This window comes from Hemitrygon akajei, chromosome 5 (assembly GCF_048418815.1).
Source record: "Hemitrygon akajei chromosome 5, sHemAka1.3, whole genome shotgun sequence".
Lineage (NCBI taxonomy): Eukaryota > Metazoa > Chordata > Chondrichthyes > Myliobatiformes > Dasyatidae > Hemitrygon > Hemitrygon akajei.
In genome coordinates this window covers 6,291,787-6,313,166 of record NC_133128.1, presented here as the reverse complement: position 1 = coordinate 6,313,166, position 21,380 = coordinate 6,291,787, and the positions used below count along the sequence as shown (strand labels likewise).

General features: G+C 43.2%; 1 protein-coding gene across 5 annotated transcripts in view; it reads right to left on the bottom strand.

Annotated features, from left to right (window-relative positions):
- Positions 1-21,380, bottom strand: part of robo2 (roundabout, axon guidance receptor, homolog 2 (Drosophila)) — a 1,389,008-nt gene that overhangs the window by 428,260 nt on the left and 939,368 nt on the right. The window lies entirely within an intron of this gene.

Genomic DNA, 21,380 nt, shown 5'->3' with positions numbered 1-21,380 from the left:
CCCTTAATTTTGTACATGTATGAGGTCATTCTTACTCTCAGCCATTAGGCTCTATAACAAGTCAACCTATAGCCAGGAACCCTTCCTGTTAGACTGTTTAAGGTAACTTATCTTTTAAAATTCTTTCTTACTTCTATTATTTGCATATTGTATATCTGTGTATGTGTAATGCTACTGTGACACAGTGATTTCCTTTGGGATCAATAAAGTATCTATCTATTTATGTAAGTGTACACACAAATACACTCGCACTCAGAATTACACAAACCCGGGCTGACATTCACACATACACACAGCACCCAGATACATACAATGATATTCCTCTCTATCTTCGTAGGAACAAAATCCTCATTCTCAGCACTCTGTGAGCAAAGGCATTCATCCTGAAATCACACCTGGATTTATCGGTGACTGTCCTGTATTGAGGACTCTTGACCAAGGCATTTTGTGGAAAGACATTCGCCCTACAACTAGAGGAACCATCTTCCTCTCGGACAGTCATACAACACAGAAACAGGCCCTTCGGCCCAACTGGTCCATGCTGACCTAGAGTCCCATCTAAACTAGTCCAATCTGCCTGTGTTTGACACACATCCCACTAAACTTTACCTATCCATGTACTTGTTATGTACATTTTAAATGTACCTGCCTCAACCACTCCTCCTGGCAGTTCATTCCTTGTAGTGACCTCTTGCTGGGTGAAAATGTTGTCTCTCAGGTCCATACTTAATCTCTCTCTCCTTAATCTAAACCCTCTACTTTTAGACTCCCTAACTCTGATAAAAAGACTGAGTGCATTCACCCTATCAAAGCTCCTCATGGTTTTAAACCAGGAGTTTCCACCGACCCCCCTCACCCAGTTAATGGTAGTGGTCCATGGCATATAAAAGGTTGGGAAACCCTGTTTTAATCACTTCTAGGTCACTCCTCATTCTCCAATGCTAAAATAATTGAAGTCTCAACCTGATCAACAAGTTCAAGTTTATTGTCATCTGACTGTACAGTCAATGTATACAACCAAACAAGACTACGTTCCTCTGGACCACGGTGCACCCACACAATGTATATCACACACAGCACACAAACCAACATACTAACACAAATAATTCAAAAATGCATGTATTGCGCAGCACAGGTAAACAGATAACTGTCCCAGTGACGAACCCTCAGTGGGGGAGGGTATTCATTAGTCTTACAGGCTGAGGGAAGAAGCTGTTACCATCCTAGTCCTGATGCTCCTGTAGTGGGTCAAAGAGATTTGTGGGATACGTGGTAGGGATCCTTGACAATGTGTCAGGCCCTCTGTATACAATGTCCTAATGAATGTCACAAATAGTGGGAGTAAAACCCCAGTGATCCCCTGGGTGGTTTTCACTATCCTCTGTAGGGTCTTGCATTCCAATGTCTTCCAGCTTCCCTACCTCTTTCCATAACTCAGTCCCTCAGAGCCTCTTTCTATAACACAGTCCTTCTAGTAGCAACATCCTGGTACATCTCTGCACTCTTTCCAGCTTAATGGTATCTGGCCTATAGCAATGTGACCATCACAGATAACTCTGTTCCAAATGGGCCTCTCCAACATCGTGTATATCTTGTATAATATCCAAACTGCGATACTCATTGCCCCGGCTAATGAAGACCAGCATGCCAAAAGCCTTCTTCGTGACTCTGTCTAACTTTATCACCACTTTCAGGGACCAGTACTCCGAGGCCTTGTTGATCTACAACATTCTCCAGGGCACTACCATTCACTGAGAAAGTACCACCCTCATTTGTCTTCCCAAAATGCAAAACGTCACACTTAACTAAATTAAACTGCATTTGCCGTTGCTCAGCCCAATTACCCAATAAATTCTCCCCCCGTTCTGGTTCCCCTCTCACCCCTTCTCTTCTCCTCATCTAGCCATCACCTCCCTTTGGTCCTTCTCTTCCTTCCTTTTCTCCCATTGTCGATTCACTTCTCCTATCAGATTCCTTCTTCTTCAGCACTTTACCTCTTCCCCCTATCACTTCCCAGCTCCCTACTTCATCCTAACTCCACCTCCCAGCCACCTTCCCCCTCCCTCACTTTGTTTCACCTATCAGTTGCCAGCTTGTATTTCTTACAGGGTACCAGAGGGAGGTGCTGGGCAAGTGAGGAGACAGAAGGGGGTAAGAGGGAAGCCAAAATGGGAAACAGAAAAACAGAGAAAGGGCAAGCAGAAGAAATTGTCTCACTGTGGCACCAGAGGAGGCCATGGACCAACATTTCGGAATGGGAATGGAAAGTAGAATTAAAGTGGGCGCCACCAAGTGTGTTGTGGCGGATGGAGCAAAGGTGCTTATATGTTACTCAAATATACGTTATCAGCCCCACTCCCGCCGACACCTCCCAGCCTGCACATTCAGGCACCTCCCAATCTCCACCCAGCTAACAGGATTCACCTGCTGCTCATTCCAGACTCATCACCTGCAGCCTATTTAAACCCAGTTCTCACCCACAGTCCTTGTCCACTCATCGAACCAGCCGGCCCCAACAAGTTGCTTCTGGATTTCACTCTCCCTGCCTAAAGATTCCCTCATTGCCTGTTGTGTCTAGTTTCTGTTCTCTCTTGTTTTGTGGCCCCTTGTGGCTTGTTATTTTTTTAAATTTACTTTATTTATTGAGATTCAGTGTGGAAAAGGCCCTTCGAGCCTTGCTGCCCTGCAATCCCCTGATTTTTAATCCTAGCCTAATCACAGGAAATTTTACCAATTAACCTGCTAACCTGTAGTTCGCTGGACTGTGGGAGGAAACCAGAGCACTCTCACGGGGAGAATGTACAAACTCCTTACCGACAGCTGCGGGAATTGAATCTGGGTCTCCCGTACTGTAAAGTGTTGTGCTATCCACTACACTACCATACTGCCCCTTTTCAGGTCTATTACTAAAGTTACTGTTGTCTGCTAAATCGTCTCTGCTGCTCTGCTTTTGGGTGAAGCCTCCTCTACATTTTCTAACACACACACATACACAATAGAATAGATTAGAACTTCATTGTCATTGCTCAAGACGATGAGATTGCAGTACTTCTCCAGTCCACGCAAAACAGATATTTACAATGCTTGCGGCGTGGTTTTTAAAAAAAAATCCCCGTATTTACACACAACAAAACTACAGAAACAGACATGTTACACTACACCCCTCCCACCACATGCCTATAGCACTCCCACAAGTGACTGCATTGTCCCTAAGCCCAAGCTGCCATGATGCTGGAGCCTGACAGACTGAATGAGAAACTGTGTGCCCTTTAAAATCTCATTTACAGAATGCTTTCATTAATGTCTGCAATTGATAACCATGCATCCACAAATTTGCATTCTCATTAGGGTCTGGCGTTCAAGGACTCTTAATATTTTTCTTCGTTCAACTACAGAGCTAAATTATCATGGCACTTCCATTTATTTCACTGCTCACAGCTCAAAACATGGAAGGAGGTCTTTCAACCTAATGCCAGCTATTGGAAAAGACACGGGTCTGTTCGATGGCCATATTATAGACAGGGACCACAAAACAGTCCCTTCAGACCAACTGGCTGAAGCCAGCCAAAATTCCCATCTACCCTCAGTGACCACTTTATTAGGTACACCTGTGCACCTGCTCATTATTGCAAATATCTACTTAGCCAATCATGTGGCAGCAATTCAATGAATAAAAGCATGCAGACATGGTCAAGAGGTTCAATTGCTGTTCAGATCAGATATCAGAATGGGAAAGAAATGTGATCTGACTTTGACTGTGAAATGATTGTTGGTGCCAGATGGGGTAGTTTGAGTATCTCAGAAACTGCTGATCTCCTAGGATTTTCACACACAACAGTCTCTAGAGCTTACAGAGAATGGTGTGAGAAACAAAAAAAAAATCCAGTGAGTGGCAGTTCTGTGGGCAAAAACGCCCTGTTAATGAGAGAGGTCAGAGGGGAATGGCCAGACTGGTTCAAGCTGACAGGAAGGTGACAGTAACTCTAACAAATTATATCAGTGGTGTGCAGGAGAGCATCTCTGAACTCACAAAACATTGACTGTTGAAGTGGATGGGCTACAGCAACAAAAGACACTCAGTGGCTACTTTATAAGGTACGGGAGGTGGCTAATAAAATGGTCACCGTCAGTTTTATTTGCCCATACTTGGCACATAATTCCCTCCAATGCTGTACCTGAACACACGAGATTCCGCAGATGCTGGTGACACACAGTAATACACAGAAAAATGCTGGAGGATCTCAGCAGGTCAGGCAGCATGTATGGAGAGGAATAAATACTCGACATTTCGAGCGGAGATCCTTTAACCAGAATAGAAAGGAAAGGAGAATAGACCGGAATCTCTTGTGTTTCTGATTTAGGGACATTAGGTGCTGTTTATTCCTCTCCATAGATGCTGCCTGAACTATTGAGTTCCTCCAGTATTTTATATGTATTATCATTGGTGGACCTACCAATTGCCTTTTCAATGTTGTCGTAAGGCTCAGGAACAGGTTGGACTCCGATATAGCTGTGTGTCACATCAGAACCTGCTGTGCATCGTGTGAAGTTCTCAGCAACAGGCCATGGTAACAGCAGTTAGGACAAAAATATTACAGTTTGAGGTGTCACAGTTTAATTGCAGGGTCCTCTGTATGAAGTTTGTATGTTCCTTCCCATGAGCATGTATGGGTGCTACGGTTTCCTCCCACAGTCCGAAGACATATCGGTTTGTAGGTTAACTGATGATTGTCAATTGTCCTGTGGTTAGGCTTGGGTAAGATAGGTGGACTGCTGGACTGGGTCAGATCGTTGTGTTCTGCACTGTATCTCCAAATAAACGATGGATTATTAACAGACAGAGCATTTACTAATGACTAATAACTGCTGTACACATTTGTTCCTCTGCCCCCGATTTAGTTCCAAAAACAACTCAGACAAATTCCCCACCCTGCGTCCTGACAGAAGAACGTTAGCTTCTTTTAATACAGAGAGGAAGAAAAGGATTGTTCATTAGTTTGTGTGCTTCCTGCTGTAACAAGCCTGTCATCACTAGCATTAATTTCTCATTGTTTAATTGATCTTCCAGCAGGATTCATCCATCATGGAGTGGTTCAGTGTCTAAGAGCTGCCGTCTTGTCATCAATGAAGTCCTACAATTATACTGCACGGCTTGGCTGTTACACGGCACACTCCCACTTGTGAGCATACAACATAGAATATTACGGCATGGTACAGGCCCTGCTGCCCATGATGTTGAGCCCACAGAGCATTAGAAATATGGGCAGAATTTGGCTATCTGACCCATCGAGTCTGCTCTACCATTCCGTCATAGCTGATTTATTATCCCTCTCAACCCTATTCACCTGCCTTCTCCCATAACCTTTGAAGCCATTATTAAGCAAGAACTTAACAACCTCCACATTAAACAACCCAAATAACTGTCCCAAATCTGCTCACAATACTGTTGTGCCAAACTTTTAACCAAGTCTATGATCAATCTAACCCTTCTGTGCTATACAGACCTCTATTTTTCTATCATCCATGTGCCAATCTAAGAATTTCTTAAATGCTCCTAATGTATCTAGCTCTACCACCACCCTTAGTAGGGCATTCCATGCACCCACCACTCTTTCTGTGTAAAAAAACCTACCTCTGACGTCCCCTTATACTTTCCTCCAATCACTTTAAAATTATGCCCCTTGTAATATCTATTTCTATCTTGAGAAAAAAAGTCTCTGGCTATCTACTCAATCTATGCCTTGTATCATCTTGTACACCTCTATTAAGTCACCTCTCATCCTCCTTCACTCCAAACAGAAAAGCCCCAGCTTGCTCAAGCTTTCCTCATAAGACATGCTCTCTAACCCAGGCAGCATCCTAGTAAATCTCCTCTGCACCTTCTCTAAAGCTTCCACATCCTTCATGTAAAGAGGCAACCAGAGTTGAACACAATACTCCAAGTGTGGTCCAATCAGTGTTAGATGATCAATCTAACTTTTCCCCTACCGCGTAGCTCATAATCTTCCCTAATGTTACCTGGGTTTCAGCACCTAAGTTATAGGGAAAGGCTGAACAAGTCAGGTCTTTATTCTTTGGAGTGTAGAAGGTTGAGGGGGGAACTTGATAGAGCTATTTAAAATTATGAGGGGGATAGATAGAGTTGATGTGGATAGGCTTTTTCCATTGAGAGTAGGGGAGATTCAGACAAGAGGACATGAGTTGAGAGTTAGGGGGCAAAAGTTTAAGGGTAACATGAGGAGGAATTTCTTTACTCAGAGAGTGGTAGCTGTGTGGAACGAACTTCCAGTAGAAGTGGTAGAGGCAGGTTCGGTATTTTCATTTAAAGTAAAACTGGATAGGTATATGGACAGGAAAGGAATGGAGGGTTATGGGCTGAGTGCGGATCAGTAAGTGAGAGTAAGCGTTGGCATGGACTAGAAGGGCCGAGGTGGCCTGTTTCCGTGCTGTAATTGTTGTATGGTTATATGGTTATGCTATACAGAACGGCAGTGATAATAAATCTGCTTCCGATAGCTTGTTATGGCCTACACCTTACTGTCTACCTGCACTGCACTTTTGCTGTAACTGTAACACTTTATTCTGCATTCTGTTATTGGTTTCCTTCAAAATACTGATGTGATGAAATTATCTGAGTGGGCAGTATGCAAAGTTTTCCACTGTACCTTGGCATATAGAAACATCGAAAACCTACAGCAGAATACAGGCCCCTCAGCCCAAAAAGTTGTGCTGAAAGTGTCCCTACCTTAGAAATTACTAGGCTTACCCATAGCCCTCTATTTTACTAAGCTCCATGTACCCATCCAAAAGTCTCTTAAGAGACCCTATCGTATCATGGGCTAATAATAAACCCGTTTACTAATTGTTCACAAGAGCACTCTCTGTAACACAGGAACTCCCATGAGCATCTGTATCAAATCCGTATTCGCCATCCCAGAAGACTCTGTATCAAAGCATCCCGCCATTTCCCCGACATCCACCCTCACCCCAGATTCCCACTGCTATCACAGGGATAGAGTTCCCCTTGTCTTTGCCACCACCCCAGGAGCCTCCTCATCAAATTATATCTATCTTGGTCCAACATATTGATGCACTTATGAAGAAGGCACACTAGTGGCTATATTTCATTTGGAGTTTGAGGAGATTTGGTATGTCACCAAAGACTCCAGCAGATTTCTACAGATGTGCCATGGAGAGCGTTCTGTTTGCAACACTGTCTGGTATGGTGGGGTGGGGTACAATGTACAAGACCGGAAAAAGCTGCAGACAGTTGTAAACTCAGCCAGTTCCATCATGTATGCTAGCCTCCTCACCATCCAGACAGCTTCAAAAGGCAGTGCTTCATAAACACTGCTTCGGTTATTAAGGACTCCACGGAAAATCCTGACAATTCTAGACAATGTTCTCACCCTCTGCATGCCACCTTGGCTGAACAGAGGAACACTTTTAGTAATAGACTAAGACAACTGCGCTGCTCCAAAGAGCGCTATACGAGGTCATTCTTACCCTCGGCCATTAGGCTCTATAATGCCTATAGCCGAGGAAGTGATGACCCCCCCCCCCCCCGTTAGACTGTCTGAGGTAACTTTTTTTATTCTTTTTACTTCTCTTCTAATATTTGTATACCTGTGCACTTATAATGCTACTGTGACACTGTAATTTCCTTTGGGATCACTAAAGTATCTAACTTCCTCGTTACCTATCCAGGACAGGCCCTCTTGTTATTGCTGCTTTTAGAGAGGAAGTACAGGAACCTGAAGGCCCACACTCAACAATGTAGGAAAAACTTCTTTCCCAGATTTCTGAAGAGTCCATGAACCTTTGAACACTACCTCACTATTTTTGCTTTTTTGCACTATTTATCTATATATTGCACTGTACTGCTGCCACAAAACAACTCATTTCATTACCTACTGCCTGTCTTGAGTAGCGGGGTGGAGATACATTTCTACCATAGGAGGTGTAAGGCACTCCTTCTCTCCACTAGCCTATAGGTCACTGTTGGGCAAGGTGTAGCACCTGCTTAGCCTCCTGATCAGGGTCATGTGAAGCCATGGGAGCAGGTGCTGGGCGGTCGTATGAGCAGCTGATACATATCTCAGGTCCTGATTATGCGACCATTGACGCCAGGCAGACAATCTCTGAAGAGTATTGATAACGACTGGGGTCATCTGTCTTGTAAAGACACTGTCCAGAAGAAGGCAATGGCAAACCACTTCTGTAGAAAAATTTGCCAAGAACAATCATGGTCATGGAAAGACCATGATTGCCCATGTTATACAATACAGCACATAATGATGATGTCATACCACACGGCACTTAACGATGATGATGACTGTATGTCAGTAATAATCAACCTGATTCAGATTCTTCTTGAAAACACAGGCTACTTGCATTGTAATATTTCCTGGAGCACACCACACCCTGCCATGCACCCTAACCCTTTCCATTCTTCTTTACAATCTCTGTAGTGTGTTCGGCACATCAGCATAACCACATGGGTTCACTCTTGGAGACACAGCACCCTTGACGAAACAGAGGAAAGAGGAATTGAGTATAGGAGTAAAGAGGTCCTTCTGCAGCTGTACAGGGCCCTGGTGAGACCCCACCTGGAGTATTGTGTGCAGTTTTGGTCTCCAAATTTGAGGAAGGACATTCTTGCTATTGAGGGAGTGCAGCGTAGGTTCACAAGGTTAATTCCCGGAATGGCGGGACTGTCATATGTTGAAAGATTGGAGCGACTGGGCTTGTATACACCGCAATTTAGAAGGATGAGAGGGGATCTGATTGAAACATATAAGATTATTAAGGGATTGGACATGCTGGAGGCAGGAAGCATGTTCCCGCTGATGGGTGAGTCCAGAACTAGAGGCCACAGTTTAAGAGTAAGGGGTAGGCCATTTAGAACAGAGATGTGGAAAAACTTTTTCACCCAGAGAGTGGTGGATATGTGGAATGCTCTGCCCCAGAAGGCAGTGGAGGCCAAGTCTCTGGATGCATTCAAGAGAGAGTTAGATAGAGCTCTTATAGATAGCGGAGTCAAGGGATATGGGGAGAGGGCAGGAACAGGGTACTGATTGTGTATGATCAGCCATGATCACAGTGAATGGCGGTGCTGGCTCGAAGGGCCAAATGGCCTACTCCTGCACCTACTGTCTATTGCCTATATTGTCTATTGTATTCAGTTCAATAGATTGTGCTGATAAGATGTTCTCTTGACAGCTACTTTCAGAGGTGCCTCCACTTCAAATACTTGTTATGGTTTGCAAAGCAATAAAATTATGTTAATGCAATTTGATTATAATGGAAGGTTTGTGCACAATATCTTTGGAAATTGAATTACTGCGGTCATTTTAGCTGGAAGCTACACTTCTTTGAAGGCATCTGCTTCCAAAACATATTAAAAATGAACACTTTATTGAAAATGTATTTAGCAACCATTGCTTGCGAATAATTTAGTCTTCGAGTTCAGCATAACCCAGGGTGAAGTATGGGGAGTGTATGATGGCTCTGGGCCTGTACTTGCTGGAGTTTAGAAGAATAAGGAGGGATCTCATTGAAACCTACCGAATATTGAAAGGCCTAGACAGAATGAATGTAGAGAGGAAGTTTCCTATATTGGAGGAGTCTAGGATCAGAGGTCACATACAAGACCTTCATTTAGAACGAAAGATTAGGAGAAATTTCCTTAGCCAAATGGTGGTGATTCTGTGGAATTCATTACTGTACACACTGTGGCTATGGAGGCCCAGTCATTGGATATAATTAAAGCAGTATGGTAGCGTAGCGCAAGGTTTGCAGTACGGGTTTCATAAGTTCAATTCCCACTGCTGCCTGTGAGGAGTTTATATGTTCTCCCCGTGACCGTGTGGGTTTCCTGTGAGGAGTTTGTATGTTCTCCCCGTGACCGTGTGGGTTTCCTGCCCATGAGGAGTTTGTATGTTCTCCCCGTGACCGTGTGGGTTTCCTGCCCGTGAGGAGTTTGTATGTTCTCCCCGTGACCGTGTGGGTTTCCGGTTTCCAGTCCAAAGATGTATTGGTTGCTAGGTTACTTGGTCAGTGTAAATTGTCAAGTGATTAGGCTGGGATTAAATTGGGGGATTGCTAGGACTCGCAGCTCGATGGGCCAGAAGAACCTATTCCACGCTTTATCTCAATATGTAAATAAAGCGGACGTTGATATGGTCTTCATTAGTAAGGGCGTTAAAGGTTACGGGGAGAAGGCTGGAGAATGGGTTGAGAGGGATAATATATCAGTCATGGTCAAATGTCACACCAGGCTTGAGGAGCTGAATGGTCTAATTCCACTCCTATGCCTTATGAACATTGTCTTGTGGAATGTGGCAGTGATTTATATACAGGTGCAGATGAATTAAATCCAAAACATTTGATGTTCTTCAGTTTGGCCTTTCAAGAGTCAGTGAGTGAGTATAATGTGTGTATATCCTGAATCCATGTATTTACGGCAATCCAGTCACTTATTGACAAAATTCTCTACTTCACCATAAGCCTTTACTTAAAACTTGTCTCTTTCACTGACCCTCCAATTCGTAAATAGTTACTTCCTCAACCAGTAAGGCTGATCAACACTGCCACCCACTACCCCACCCCTCCACACCCCCAACCACCACTACAGGTATGCATTGCTTAACGTCCCCGATACGTTCCACGGAACCCGACGTTACGCAACTTAGACGTTGTGCAAACACCGTATTATATACTTCGCAAACCTATATCGAATATCACTGTACTGTACTGTAAGGTACCTGTAGAGCCAAAATAGCCAAGAACTTACACTAGAACTGCATACTGTACACTATAATACATACACGATATTTTTTTTATTTTTAAAGTTTTATTTTTATTAAACATTGTAATTTTTTTCACTTGTTAAACTTTTATGTAAACACCTTTATGTAAACACTTTTTGGTTGGTTATGTTGGCTACGTCGGTTACGTCACTACGTCACGTTCTCCGATCGGGGCCACAGACGCATATGCGATCGGACGTTGTCCGAATGGTCGTTAAGCGGCGCACACCAGGACCTTATCATTTCCTGTCAGAGTTACCTGATGTACAGACACTCCTCTGTCTAGAGTCACTTTGTGAACGTCCAGTCTATACATATAGCTAATCTTATGTATTTACATTTATTGTTATTTATATTGTGTTCTTTATATTAATTGTGTTTTTTAATGCTGCATTGGATCCAGAGTAACAATCATTTCATTCTCCCTTACACTTGCGTACTGATGAATGACAATAAACAATCTTGAATCTTGAATCTGTCAGAGATCTGATTGAGGTTCATGAAATTTTGAAAAGCAGAGATAGACAACTACTATCTTTTTTCCAGCAACACGAGAAAGCAACTTGAGGGTGTGCTTTTAAGGTGAGAGGGGAAAAGTTGAGAAGAAACAGGAAGGGCAAGGTTTTTCTGCACAGAGAGCGGTGGGTGCGAGGGGTGGTAGTGAAGGCAGGTACGAGAAATGATTAGAGCTGTTAGATAGGCAGAGAATGGAGCAATATTAGCACTGTGTAGGCAGGGGGAATAGGTGTCATTTAGTTCAGCACAACATTGTGGGTCAAAGGACCTGTTCCTGGGCTGAATTGTTTCAAAGCTCAAAGTAAATTTATTACCAAAGTACATAAATGTCACCATATACAACCCTGAGATTCATTTTGTTCCAGGAATACTCAAAAAATCCATAGAATAACCATAACAGAATCAATGAAAGATCGCACCAACTTGGGTGCTCAACCAGTGTGCAATAGACATCAAGCAGTGCAAATACAATAACAGAAGATAATAAATAAATAAATAAATTAGCAGTAATGTCGAGAACATGAGACAAAGAGACTTTATAAATGAGTTTATAGACTGTGGGAACATTTCAATGATGGAGCAAGTGAGTTAAGTGAAGTTATCCCTTTTAGTTCAAGAGCCTGATGGTTGAGGGGTAATAACTGTTCCTGAACCTGGTGGTGTAAGTCCTGAGGCTCCTGTGCCTTCTTCCTAATGGTAGTAATGAGCCGAGAGTATGACTGGGTAGTGGGGGTCCTGATAATGGATGCTACTTTCCTGTGACAATGTTTCACGTAGATGTGTTTGATGTCCTAAGTTCTACTTATGTTCTAAATTCTGTCCTGGTAGCTTCTAATGCAAAATGTGTTTATGTTAACATTTTGAGGTTTGAATTCCACAGGAGCCATGGTAGCATGACACTATTACAGCTCACTATTACACTATTACAGCATTCTAGAGTTCAGAGTTCAATTCTGTTGTCATCTGTTTGGAGTTTGTACATTCTCCCCTTGCATATGTAGGTTTCTTCAGGGAGCACCCATTTCCTCACACAGTCCAAAGACACAGGGGATAGTAGGTTAATTGGTCATTGTAAATTGTCCTGTGATTAGGCTTGGGTTCAACAGGAGCTTCTGGGAGCTGCAGCTCATTGGGCTGGAAGGTCCCGTCTCGCGCTGTATCTCTAAATAAATAAAATTCCAAGATTCACACATAAAACTTGATCCCTTGGGCTCAGAATTGTAGTCACTGATATAACCATCCCTTCAGAACAAAGCAGTACATGTTGAAAGAGAAACTCAGAAACTACATGGGATCTGGGCCCCAAAATAAAGATCTATAATAAAAAATTAATGCAGACTGACATGAAGGATGTGTAAAACACAGAATGGACCATAACTGGATTACTGTGTCCAATATCAGTCACCATGTATTCAGAAGGAAGTGAGGTTCTGCAATACTTATTGAGAGTGAAGGTGATTATCAGAATTACTCAGAATGAAATAGAACAGATCAGAATCATACAGGCCCTTTGCCCCACGATGTTGTGCCGATCTTTATAACTATATTCCACAATCAATCTACACAAATCTCTTCTCTCTTCTACACAGCCCATAACTGTCCAGTTTTCTTATGTCCATCTGTTTATCTGTGAGTTTATCTTACTTGGTGAAAGGGGTGGTGGTGGATGCAGATATACAGGGATATTTAATGGACTCTTAGATGGGCACATGGATGCAAGAGCAGTGGAAGGCCATGGGGAGGGAAGCATTATATTGATGTAAGTTTCTGTTCAATGATCCTATTTATAGTTACCTCTCTATAAATTTGCTAAGTATTCCTGCAGAAAAGAATCTCAGGGTTGTATGTGGTGACATGTATAAACTCCATTAATAACTTCTATTTGAGCTTTAGAGGGCAACTTCTTTGAGTTCATTTGTGAGAAGCAGCTTAAATTCCTCCCTTTGATGTCTCTTCTTTCCTTTTCAAGGTGGCTGGGGTCCTGTCAAAGTCCGTGATCTACAACTGCACCCAAAATGTGGTTCTTTACAGTGATGGGCTCCTACTCTCAGAGCTCACTGAACAGCCATTTTCGATATCTCCAGGAGCAGTGTTGAAGATGCGTGTCTTCGGAGTGTGGCCTTCTGTGAGCCTGATGACACGATTCTTTCACACTGTCGCCAAGTGAAGCATCACGAGAGATCGAAACATCGAGACAACGGGAATGGCAATCAGAGGCCTCTTCATTTGAGAGATCATGCTCTCTCTCTTTCTCATTGGTGGGAGGGAAACTCTGCTGGTTCTCGAGTTGGGAGAGCTTGAATAAGTGACACATCAAAAGAGTGAGCTGTTGATCTCCCTTCTCACAATGGAAAGGTGATATCCCTCTCTCCCTTGTTAGTTAGTGAGTGAGTGAGAGAGAGAGAGAGAGAGAGAGAGAGAGAGAGAGAGAGAGAGAGAGAGAGAGAGAGAGAGAGAGAGAGAGAGAGAGAGAGAGAGAGAGAGAGAGAGAGAGTGAGGGAGAGGGAGAGAGAGAGAGAGAGAGAGAGAGAGAGTGAGAGAGAGAGAGCCTGTGGAATGTCGAGGTGCTAGGTTATGAACGATGGTTTTTGATGGACCAAGCTTATGGTCTCTTTTGGAACTTTGCTATTGCTTGTCTGGTGATTTGTAGGCATCTGATGCTTTTTGTTGGAATAAATGCAGGGAGGGTGAGGGAGAGGTTTGATGCTTTGGTGCTGCTCGTGTGTGGGGGGGAGCTTTGGGGTTCTAACATTTTTCTGTCATTCATTCTTTGGGGCTTTCTTTTCTTTCATGGATGTCAGCGGAGAGTAAGAGTTTCAGGTTGTATACTGTATACATTCTCCGATATTAAATGGAACCATTGAATCTTTGAACATTAATTAAAGGATTGGCCCAACCTAGTGGGCCATAGAGTCGGTACTGTGTTGCATTGTTCCATGGTCTATAATACACACAAAATCACGTTCTGTTTGCACCAACACATTCACATAGAGACATACTACCAGACAAACCAATAGACACATAAACATCCTGATAAATATGCACACACACACACACACACACACACACACACACACACACACACACACACACACACACACACACACACACACACACACACACACACACACACACACACACACACACACACACACACACACACACACGTGCCTGCACACAAGCCCACAATTGGCAACCACATTCCCCAGGTCCAATCAGTCTCCTGCCTCATTGATGGAAATTCCCTGGTTTCTCTGTGAGACTGTGGACCATTCTGTGCTCTGTGAAACAAGACATGTCAGAGGCAAAGCTACCTGTCATGTCTTCCTCATCTTACATTCTTAATCTAAAGATTTCCTTTGTGCTCAACGCAAATGGAATGAGTTCATTTTTCAGCACCTTGGAGAGTTGTATCATGTCTGCTGACTAATGTACATGCATCTTTGTACCAAAAGACATTTTAACTGGGAGCTGTCACATCACTCATTGCCACATGAGCTAGTTACAGTTCCTTATCCGCCACTTTGAATTAATTTCTGCTCGTCCAACCTCAGCAGGGGGCCGCAAAGAAACTTCGAATCAATTCTGCCTGACATGCCGAAAAAATATATGGATTTTTCCTTTATTTGACATTCATATTTAGCTGTTAGAAATTTTGACAACACCCTTCTGAAGTGACTGACACTTCTGCCCACAGCACAGATCTACACCTTCACCAACTGACCAGGTTATGTTAACCCAGACAATGGAATATGAAGGCAAATTGATGGACACCATTTCAATTCAGTTTTCAGAACCTGAGCACCACTTTGTTAATTATCATATTCCTAATTATCAGCAAGAAGATGATAGCAAAGCCACCTTACTGAGTCAGAGAGGTAGACAGCATTGAAACAGGCTCGTTGGCCCAACTGCTCAATGCTGACCAAAATGCCCCATACAATCTAATCCCATTTGACAGTCCATTACCTTCTAAACTACAGCAGTGAGGTGGTTAGTGTAATGCTTTAAAGCACAAGAGATTCAGGTTCAATTCCCACCGTTGTCTGTAAGGAGTTTTTACATTCTCCCCACGACTGCATTGACTTCCTCCAGCTGGTCCAGTTTCCTCCCACATTCCAAAGACATACAGGTTTGGCCTCGTAAGTTGTGAACATGCTACATTGGGTGAAGTTTGGATGGATGGGAGCAGTGTGGAAGATTATGGTCCAGGTGTGGGTTGATGGGATTAGGGAGAATAGATGAGTCAAAAGGTCTGCTTCTGTGATGTAATATTCTATGACATTAAGTAATTATGCTTAGACCAGGCTGCACCACAAAATCTAGATAGTCTACCAATCATTTCTTGTACTGTACACCTTTTGACAGAGATCGTATCAGTTGTTAATACTTACAGGCAGGTGGAGTCATATTAAACCAAATGCCAGAATGTGAAGTCACACAAACTGAACCAAGGAAGTAAAACTTCTGAAGTGATGTGCTAGCTCCTGGGACGGACAAGAATAGCAAGCCCTTTTCTGATTCCTTTATTGATTCTTGTTGGATTTATCACTCTACAGGTGGGAGGCAATACAAGTAAGACTACCTTTCACCATCCATTCTACAGGGCACACTGGGGCCGAGTCCTAGCAGTACTGGAAAACCGCGCTTGATGAGATGTATTTAAAATGTGCCAAGAAGAAGAATCCTTAAAGAAACAACAACACCAACAATAAATCTTACTGGAGTTCAAACAAGCAAACATAGAACAAAAAACATCACAGTGGAGTACAGGCAGGCTCTTCAGTTTAGGATGTGCCAAACTGCTAACCTACTCTAAGATCAATACAACCCTTCCCTCTCCACATACCCCCCATTATTCTATCTTCCATCTGCCTATCTAAGAGTTTCTTAAATGCCCCTAATGTATCTGTCTCTACCACCATCTCAGAGAGCACATTCCAAGCATTCAGTACTCTCTGTGTAAAATAACCTACCTCTGACATTCAGCTTGTATTTTCTTCATTCACTTTCAAATTATGCCTCTTTGAATTAGCAATTCCTATCACACACTCCCAGGAGAGGGACAGTCAGATACAGAGTGAAGCTCCCTCTACACTGTCCCATCACACACTCCCAGGACAGGGACAGTCAGATACAGAGTGAAGCTCCCTCTACACTATCCCATCACACACTCCCAGGGCAGGGACAGTCAGATATGGAGTGAAGCTCCCTCTACACTGTCCCATCACACACTCCCAGGACAGGGACAGTTAGATACAGAGTGAAGCTCCCTCTACACTGTCCCATCACACACTCCCAGGACAGGGACAGTCAGATACAGAGTGAAGCTCTGTCTATACTATACCATGGTGTTGCCTTGCAGTTATCTCAGGGAATATCCTCCCACTATTGACTGCCCCCATCAATCCTCCACTGTGCCTCCCTGAAGGTTTTCATTCTTCAAGGGGGCAAAATTTAAGCTCTTAGTTAATGGCAAATTATTGGAACTTTTCTTCGTATAGTTAAATTACTGTCCCATTGGATCATTAATATGAACCCTCATATGATCAGATTTCATTGTATTGTTAGCTTTCGTTATAAATGAGTGGATTTTAACCTGGATTCTCCATCCATTTCAAAATTTAACCACTTGTCTCCTTCAAAATGCTTCTGGCCCATGTGCATTCTTTATAGAAACTCTCTAATCCACCCCCAATATTTGAGTCTATATCTCTCCCCACAGAACAAAATGCTCCATTAATAAATCTCCAGGCCCCTCGATTAGATTCCAGCTGTAAATCGCTACTAGTTAACAGTTCTTGAGGATATAAATCCCCAATCCCCGCAGTTAAATTCTACTGTGTAAATCTCTTCTGATTAGCTGTTCTATGTCCATTTATACACCATGTGAGAACTTGTAACTGAATCCTGGGTTTCTTTTGTTCAAAATATAAACTCTTAAACCCTTTAACTAAATTCCATTCTGTTACTCTTTCCCAGGTTACTGTTATTCTGCACACCATCTCTGGATTCCCTCACATTGCTTTCGACCTTTAATTTACACATAAATATCTATAACTCAAGATGAACCTCCCAAATCCCTCTAATATTCTGCAAATAAACCACGCTAAGATTGGTTTTATAAGCTGTAGTTTATTTCTTTGTGTCTGGTATTCTTCGTATATAATTAATCCTCAATTAGAATCCAGACTGCACCCTCTCCTGGATACCCGTGGCCCAGGGATGGTTCATGAGAATGATCCTGGGAGTGAAAGGGTTAATGTACGAGAAGAGTTTCAAGGCTCGAGGCCAGTACTCACTGGAGTTCAGAAGAATGAGGGAGGATCTGATTGATACTTATCGAATGTTGAAAGGCTTAGATAGAGTGGACACTGTACAGGCCAATCCCTCTACATGGATTACAGAAACATTGATGAACTCCAACCATACCACCGACTTTGTGAGAAGAGACACATCAGCAAATGAGCTGATGACACAGTGCAGAAGAAGTCGAAGGATCCTTCACAACTGACAATTCTTCCAACCAGACACTGGGGGAAAGACCAAGCTGGGCTCCATAGTACGCAAACGGAAATGGAGGTGGATTGGCCACACGTCGAGGAAGCCAACCAACCCCACCACCAGGCAGGCGTTAAAACGGAACCCCCCACGATAAAAGGGAAAAAGGATGTCCAAAGAACATATAGAGGAGAGATGCTGAGGTCGAAATTAGATGATGAAGATACTCTTGGTTCACCCTTGAGAAACTGGCTCAGAGCAGAGGATGGCGGACACAAAGTGCACTGCAGATGCTGTGGTCAAATCAAGACGTACAAAAAAGCTGGATGAACTCAGCCAGGCTGGGCAGCATCCGTTGAAAGAAGCAGTCAATGTTTCGGGTCGAGACCCTTCATCAGGACTAAAGAAGGGTCTCGACCCGAAACGTTGACTGCTTCTTTCAACGGATGCTGCCTGGCCTGCTGAGTTCATCCAGCTTTTTTGTACATCTTGAGAGGATGGTGGAGATGGGAGATCATGCACAGCTCAAGAAGAAGAAAGATAGAATGGACATGGAGCGAATGTTTCCTTTAGTGGGGGAGTCTAGAACCAGAGGACACAGCTTCAGAATAGAAGGAAGGTCCCATTAAAACAAAGATGAGGATAAACTTCTTTAGACTGATGGTGGTGAATCTGTAGAATTCATTGGAAGAGACAGACAGCTGTGGAGTGGAGGGCAAGTGACTGAGTGAAGATTGTGAAAGTGAAGATTGATAGGCTGTTGATTAGTCAGGGAATGAAAGGTTACGGGGAGAAGGCAGGAGAACGGGATTGAGAAGGATAATTAATCACCCATGGTGATATGGTGGTTCAAACAAATGGGCTGAATGGCCTTATTCGGCTGTTACGTCTTATGGTCTCGTGTATTATTCCACCCCCCAAGCCAAGGATTTAATTCCAGTTTGAAAATCACACCAGGGTTTGTTGTTGCTATCCCAAGCAGGTAATTCACCCAATTTCATGTCAAATTTCATCTACTGCTTTACCCTAAATTTTTACAAATAATTAAAATGAATTGATATTAGATTATCTGTGTCAGAAGGCATTTACAGGGCACAGTAATAGTCAGGGCTCCGTAAGTATAATGATAAACATCGAGTAGTAAACTTCAGCGAATAATTTTAATCCAGTGAATGCCAGAACAGTGTCGATTCCATCAGCTTCAGGCTTTGCTGGCAATTGTGTCAGGTTTGACTGTGGTGAGACTCCTTGTTCCCGCACACAGTTCATATACATCAATTAATCACTGGATGTCTCAATCTGGCATCATACTGGAACCTGAGCGCCAGAGAGGGGATCGGTGTGTACGCTTCTCTGGCTGCAGATCAGTGCTTCTGCCACGGGCATGCTTCTACCCAAAGCAGGGTGCTCTCATCCCCAACACACTAACTACTAACACAGAGTGCAGTCCCCGATATGCAGTTCACACTCACTCTAACACAGATCACACTCACTCTAACACAGAGCACACTCACCCTAATACTAATCACACTCATTCTAACACAGATCACTCTCAATCTAACACTAATCACGCTCACCCTAACACAGGCACATGCATTATAACACAGATAACACTCACTCTAACACAGATCACTCTCACTCTAACACAGATCACACTCATTCTAACACAGGTCACACTCACTCTAACACAGGGCACACTCATGCCTGACACAGAGCTCACTTAAATTTGAAATATTTGCCCTGGAATAAAGATTCTGTCCACCAGGAAAGGTTTGACAATTTGCACTCTGCACTTGGGAATTTTCATCATATTTATCTTCCTCTAACTGCGACATTACTACATTTGGCTGTTGGGCAGGTACAAAGTATCTCCACCAGACTCCCACACTCATTCTTTCACAGATCCATTCCTACCCATCGTCAAATGCCATTTCACATCAACGTTTTATCCTTTTCCCTATTCTGACGAAGCTTCACTGACCTGAAACATTCACTCTGTTTCTCTCTCCTTGGATGCTGTCTAACCTCCTGAGTATTTCCTGTGTTTTTTGTTTTCATTTGAGATTGCTAGCATCTCATCTGCAGTCATTTTAATTTTCATATCGGAATCTCCTCTGGGGACAGCTGGATGTCGATCTCTCAATTGGCCCTCTTCCTCTCAGCGATTGATTTCTGCTCAATCTCGGTTAAGTATCTGTCATCACAGCCTTTGTGTACTGGTTTATTTAATTCCCCCTCATCACTTGTTCAAATGTTATTGCCTCAGTCGTTCCAGGTCTCCATCCCACTTTCTGGCTAACATGCCCACACCACTTCCAGCCCGCACTCCGGACTTGACCTTCTCATCTAGTCCCACCCCATTCCTCCCTCTCACCTTCCCTTCCTCCTTGCCCTTTCTGGGGGCACCTGAGATCAAGAACCCATCTGCCCAAAACATAACAAGACAAATGCCTCAACCATTTTGCTATACTAGAGCTGCCCATTGTAGCCTTGATGGTTAGCGCTCCTGTTGTTTTAGTTTGAGTTTATTGTCATCTGACTATACATAATACAACCAAACAAAACATTATTTTCAAAACACGAAATGCGGTGAGCCCACATACAGCTCTTAAAACAAAATTTTACTACAAATATGTTAGTAAAAAATAATTCACAATGCATGCCGTGCACAGCACAGGTAAACAGTAAACAGCTCTCTGTCCCAGTGGTGAGACCTCACTGTATTCATTAGGTTCACAACCTGATGGAAGAATCTGTTACCCAGTCTGGCAGTCCTAGTCCTGATGCTCCATACCTCCTTCCTGATGGTAGTGGGCCAGAGATTGTGGAATGGGGGTGAAAGAATCCTCAGCATTGCTTCCAGACCTTTATGTATATTGCTCCCAGTAAATGTCACAAATAGAGGGGAGGGACACAACAGAGATTTTTACTATCCTCTGTAGGATCTTGCCGTCTGAAGCCTTGCAGCTTCTGTATGACACAAAGTGAAGTCAAATTATGGATATAAGATATATATTTGGAGATGCTGGCACATGTTGTAGATCTCACATTCAAAGATGCCAATTTGAAAAGATCTGCAAAGATTTTACTCGGACTAGAAGGCTTGAGTTAGAAGGAGGGACTCGACAGGCTGGGACTGATTTTCCCTGGAGCGTAGGGAACTGAGAAATGACCCTTTAGAGGTTTAGAAAATCAAAAGGGCCGTAGATAAGATAGCTGGTCACAGTCTTTTTCACAGGGGCGGGGGGGGGGGGGGGGGGGGAGGTTGGTGGAGTCAAAAACTGGAGGGCATAAAGTTAAAGAGAGAGGGGAAGGACTGAACAGGAATCTGAGGGGCACAGTGGGTGGAGTGTCTATGAAGAGAGCTGCTAGAGGAAATGGTAGAAGTGGGGACAATTAGAATAGTTAAAAAAGATTTATTTAGGTAGATGGATAGGAAAGGTCAGAATCAGATTTCATATCACCGGCATATTTGTTAACTTAGTGGCAGCAGTACATTACAATATACTTACAGTAAGTATATGTATTTTTGTGTGTGTATTAAATAGTTGA